This window comes from Chiloscyllium plagiosum, chromosome 1, assembly GCF_004010195.1.
Source record: "Chiloscyllium plagiosum isolate BGI_BamShark_2017 chromosome 1, ASM401019v2, whole genome shotgun sequence".
Classification (NCBI taxonomy): domain Eukaryota; kingdom Metazoa; phylum Chordata; class Chondrichthyes; order Orectolobiformes; family Hemiscylliidae; genus Chiloscyllium; species Chiloscyllium plagiosum.
The window spans coordinates 59,481,276-59,487,329 of NC_057710.1; positions in this window are offsets into that span (position 1 = coordinate 59,481,276).

Consider the following 6,054-nt stretch of genomic DNA (forward strand, 5'->3'; position numbering starts at 1 on the left):
CCAACTCGTCCATGCTGACCAGATATCCTAAATTAATGTAGACGTATTTGCCAGCACTTGGCCCATAAACCCTTCCTATTTATATACCCATCCAGGTGCCTTTTAAATGTTGTAATTGTACCAGACTCCACCACTTCCTCTGGCATGTTATTCCATACATGCACCACTCTGCATGAAAAAGTTGCCCCTTAGATCTCTTTTATGTCTTTCCCTTCTCACCCTAAACCCGTGCCCTCTAGTTCTGGACTCATCCACCCCAGAGAAAAGACCTTGTCTATTTACCCTATCCATGCCACTCATGATTTTATAAATCTCAGGTCACCCCTCAGCCTCTGATGGTCCAGGGAAAAGAGCCCCAGCCTATTCTGCCTCTCCGTACAGCTCAAACCCTCTAACCCTGGCAACATCCTTGTAAATCTTTTCTGAACCCTTTCAAGTTTCACAACATTCTTCCTATAGGAGGGAGACCAGAACTGCACACAATATTCAAAAAGTGCCCTAACCAATGTCCTGTACAGCCACAACATGACCTCTCAACTCCTACACTCAGTGCTCACACCAATAAGGGAAAGCATACCAGGCACCTTCTTAGCATGTATTGGAGAAAAGAATATCTGTGTGTGGGAGAGAGAGTGAGACAATGTGTGTGTGTGTGAGTGAAAGAGTGTGAGAGAGAGTGAGACAATATGTGTGTGAGAGAGAGCGAGAGAGAAAGAGTGTGAGATAGAGTGTGTGTGAGAGTGAGAGAGTGTGTGTGTGTGGGTGTGTGTGATGGAGTATGTGCCTGTGAGTGGGTGTGCTCGGGTGTGTGTATGTGTGTGTGTGTCAGTGTTTGTATGAGAGTGTGTTGTTTGTATGAGAGTGTGTATGCGTGTGTGTATGTGTGCTTGTGTGAGTTTGTGTGTGAGAGTTTATAGTGTGGTAGGTTAGTGTGACATGAACCCAAGATCCCAGTTGTCCTCATGGATGATGAACTTGGCTATCAGCCTCTGCTCGGTGACTCTGTGTTGATAAACACACACACACACTCTGTCATTCTCTCTCCCTCACACATACACACAAACTCTCTCTCTCTCTTCCTCACACACTCTCTCTCTCATCCCCCCCACCCCACCAAATACACACACACACACTCTCTCACTCTCTCACCCCACATACACACTCTCTTCACTCTCCCACACACACACATGTAAGTCTATGGGGTGAATTTGCATTTGCAGATTTGTATTTGCAGATACATCCTATTTTGTTCAAAAAACACACAATCTGTAGGCAGTAAGTAAATTTGATGTTTTATAAATTTCTACTTTAGACCAGTCTGACTCCAGGTTCAGACGCAGACCTTTAATGCATTGTCTGAACTGAGATGTAACATTTTTTTATATACTGATAAAAGCTTAAGTTATCTCAGGACAGTGACTTGAAAGACTTACATATTAATTAATCAAAATCTACATCCTCATTCTAAGTGATTAAAAACTTAATTGCCATCTAGGTTTGTCTAATACATTGCATTAGTTATATGACACTTTGATCTTTTATTTATAAATTCTATGTCCTTTGTATCCTGCCTCACTAGCTACCTGACAGGGAGCAGTGCTCTGAAAGCTTGTATTTTCAAATAGGCCTGTTAGATTGCAACCTGGTGTGTGATTTTCAACTTTGTCCACCCCAGTCCAACACCAGCACCTCCACATATGCTAAATGGAAGGCATTGGAATTTTAACAATTCCACTCCAGAGTGCAGCATATGCAAGTATTTTAGACTAAGGGGTAATTGTAATCTTGGAGGAATGGGAAATATGAGAGTTGATTTTTGGGTAGCTTGAAGGAACCTCACATTAATCATTTCATAGAATCAGAGATGCTTATAGGAGGGGACAAATCTACTTAACCCATTATGTCTAAATGGCTGTTTGAAAGAGTCATCAGTCGAAGTCAACGTCCCCACTTTTTGTCCATAACCCTGTTAATTTCAGAACCTCAAGTATATAAATTGAATTAATGGAACCAGGTCCCATCATGTTTTCAGATTTAACATTAGAGATCCTGGAAATCTTTTATAAACTTTTTATTTTGAGCAACCTGCAACAATCCTATTTAGTTAGTTAGTCAGGGCTACTCAGCATAGAGTACCAGTGGGTGGAGTGCACATGCTTTGTCCACTGATGCCTCAAAATTGCATCAGGGTAATATTGATGACATGGGTTTACACTTTGTCTGGTCTTAGAAAGCTCCCATCAGCTTCCAGTCTGCACCAAAATTACAGAGGTCTAGATGTTGTTAGGAATGAAGCAGTAATTGTAGCATTGCTTTTTGTTCTTAATAATGTCCTATTCCTGTCTGGTGTTGGGCAATGGTGAAAATTGACCTCTTTTTTAGTGAAACTATGAAGTTTAAGTCATACTTTAAAATAAAGTACAATCCCCTCCCCTTATCACCACAACAAATTGCTCAATGCATTTACAAAATGAGTATCTGAGCCACATGGGCCACGAACATTCAAAGTCCAGTTAGTTGATATGAGTCACTTTGCAACAATGTTTTGTACAATCCCTGGGTTAGAGAGGAGAAAGTTGTCAGACATTCTAGCTGCTGATTGTTATCTAGTAATCCTTGCTAGAAATGTGTTGTCAGATATCAGCTAAGGAAAAGACTGTGCTTGGTTGTAAAACTTTCTACAAATTGCTAGTGCTCACCTCAAAGACTCATGTGAAGAATGACCACTTGCTTGATACATCAGAAGACCCTTCTTCATTTAAGCCCAATGTACGATTAGTGTCTTTCAGAGGGTGGTGATACATTTGCCAAGAATAAAACCTAAACCAAAAAAACTTTATCAGGTTAATGTAATTGATGTGGGCCATTAACCCATAACAACTCATTGAACCAGTCAAATAAACCGAGATCATTGCATCCAAGTTTGTGACCTTCATTATCCTTTTGAAAGTCTATTCCAAGTGCTGATCACTCAGTCTGAGAAGAGTTTCAAGGAATTAATGCTAAATAGTACCTTTCTCTATGGTTTCATTTAAAATGATTATTTCCCACTCTCCTTGCATCAGACCCAAATGAGAGAGAAAGGAATTTATTTCTGGTAGGACTCTGCCAACTTTATATATGGTCACTTTATACAACATAGGATAAAGTGTATGATTTACTCTGCTATTTTGTTTGCTCCTTCCTGTGTTGTGGAAAAGGGGGTTGATTCACTCAGTTGGCAGACAGCTGGTTTGCAATGCAGAGTGACACCAATAGTGTGAGTTCAATTCATTTACTGGGTAAGGTCACCATGAAGATCTTGCCTTTTGAACCACCCTTTGCCTTTAACTCCATACCTCAGTTTAACTCACTACCAGTCATCTCTCTCTAGTGAGAGTGTGGGACTGTGGAGTTATGGAGAGTGCTTTGCCAGTCCTGCTGAAATGAAGATTTTGCTCTGAGGCAAAATGTGGTTGTAAATCACCATGCCATTGCGTATAATTTGATCAACTTGTTAGGCATACTGTTTTGATTATTTTAAAATGGGAGTTAAAACATTGGAACATAAATCACCTTACAATTTGTAATATTTAGGGAAAATTCTCTTATTATCCAGAATAAACAATTGACTTAATTAGAAATGCACAGCCAGAGTGCATGTTTTATGTTAAAGAAACTTCCAGCAGACTAATTTAGTCCTTGCCTTCTCTAACAACTTTAATTAATTTAACTATCCTCAATCACAGTATAAATACAGAAGGGCTATGAAAAACAACAAATCCTTTATGATGTGAACTGAGATACAAATGGTTGTGAGTTCAAGCCTCAGTGCAGATAACCAAGACATTTCAGAGGTGCACCTTTTCAGGGAAGACATTAAAACAAGATCCTGTCTGCCCTGTATGGGTTATACAGCACAGGATCTGATTGACAATAAAACTTCAGTTATGAAGTAGCTTTATGGAGACAAAGGAAGGACAAGTTTATACATCTAAAGAAAGATTTAGGCAAACTGGCAACCTTTATACGTCCCATATCAAAACTGGACAGAGAACACAATCTTCTCTTATAGATTGCAGTTTTTGAAATTTTTAGGTTTCTATCTTCTTGTGTGATTTTCAGCTCTCTTCCTGACCTATATTGTAATGTTCCTTCTGCTTCTTCTCCAATCAGACCCGACCTGTTCAAAGGATCTCCTCTTAAACTGATGCTTCTCCTGCAAACTCCCCGGAAGCTTCCAGTTAGAAAGACCCTAATATTTCACTTGTCAAGCACGCAGTTCTTGTCACAGGTGTGCTCATGTGAACAGCTCTCTCCTGTAAATGAGCACACACACCTTCCTCAGTGAACACATGCAACTTCTGAAATTCCATTCTATCAAACTTCTAACCATAAGCAGGTGTAAAGCTTAGCAATTTCTCATGATTACTTCACTTTGTCAATTGATATCGACACAAACATATATAATTCTTATAAACTCAGTACAAAATACATAATTATTACAATCCTCTCTTATGAACTAAAAAGCTGTGGAAAGAAAAACAGATATATCTCTGTACATGAAATCAGATTGTCTGGTTATTTTCCCATTATTTTGGAATCGTGCAGTGATCAAATTGGCTTCTACAACATGAATGCATTTCAATAATAATTAATCGGCTGGAAAAATCTCTGCGGTAAAAGGTGAAATCTAAATGCCGATTTTATTTTTTATTTCTGTTCAGAAATTTGCTACATATCCTGACAAGACCTGCAATATTGTGGAGGTGCACAAGCTGTTGATTAGCCCTATCAACCAAACTAGGTTACAGTGAATGGAAATAAGAGAAACTTGTAGGGTATGTACAAATAAATTCCCAATATATTCTCCAAACAGATCAGATTCCATTATTTTGGGAATATACTGGTTTGGAGATATATCTATAACATTTCATAGTCACACATGCCTTCCACATTGATTCTGTTTCCTGTAGTCATTAGATCACGCACGGGTATAATAGCCCTATTATTATTGTTGTTATTGTGTCACAAAGAATCGCAGTATTAGATTAGATTACTTTACAGTGTGGAAACAGGCCCTTCGGCCCAACAAGTCCACACCGACCCGCCGAAGCGTAACCCACCCATACCCCTAATTTACCCCTTACCCAACACTACGGGCAATTTAGCATGGCCAATTCACCTGACCTGCACATCTTTGGACTGTGGGAGGAAACCGGAGCACCCGGAGGAAACCCACGCAGACACGGGGAGAACGTGCAAACTCCACACAGTCAGTCGCCTGAGGCGGGAATTGAACCCGGATCTCTGGCGCTGCGAGGCAGCAGTGCTAACCACTGTGCCACCGTGCCGCCCACAAAATTGTTACAGAATAGAGGAAGATAATTCAACCTGTCATGTCTGTGTCAGGTCTTCAAATGAGTAATTCACTTAGGGCCAGACAAACCCATCCCAAGCCAACCTTCTCTTCATAACCCTGCAAATTTTCCTTCTCAGATAATAATCCACTTCTCTTGAATACCTTGATTGGCCCTGTCTCTACCACATTGTCAGGCAATGTATCTTAGATCTTAATCCCTTGTTACTTGAAAAAAATTCTCCTCATGGTTTCATTCATTCCTTTTTCCAATTACCTTAAATCTGTGCCTCTCAGATTTTTCCACCAGTAGACGTTTTCTTGACTACCTACTCTTTCCAAATGTTTATGATTTCAAACACCTCTGTCAAATTGCCTCTTAATTTTCTTTTCTGTAAAGAAAATAGTCTCAACTTTTCCAACTGATCAATATCCCTGGAATTATTTTTGTGAATCATTTCTGGACTCCCTCTTATACTTTCATATTTTTTCCGAAAGTGCAGGACACAGAGCTGGACATAACACTTTACATAGGTTTAATAATAACCTCCTTGTTCTGGTATTCCACATCCATATTAATAAAATCTAGAGGACTTTATGCTTTAATAATTGCACTCTAATACGTACTGGCATCTACAATGACTTATACACATTTACATCCAAGTCCCTCTGCTCTTGCATACCTTTAGAGTTATACCTTTTCTTTTATATTGTCT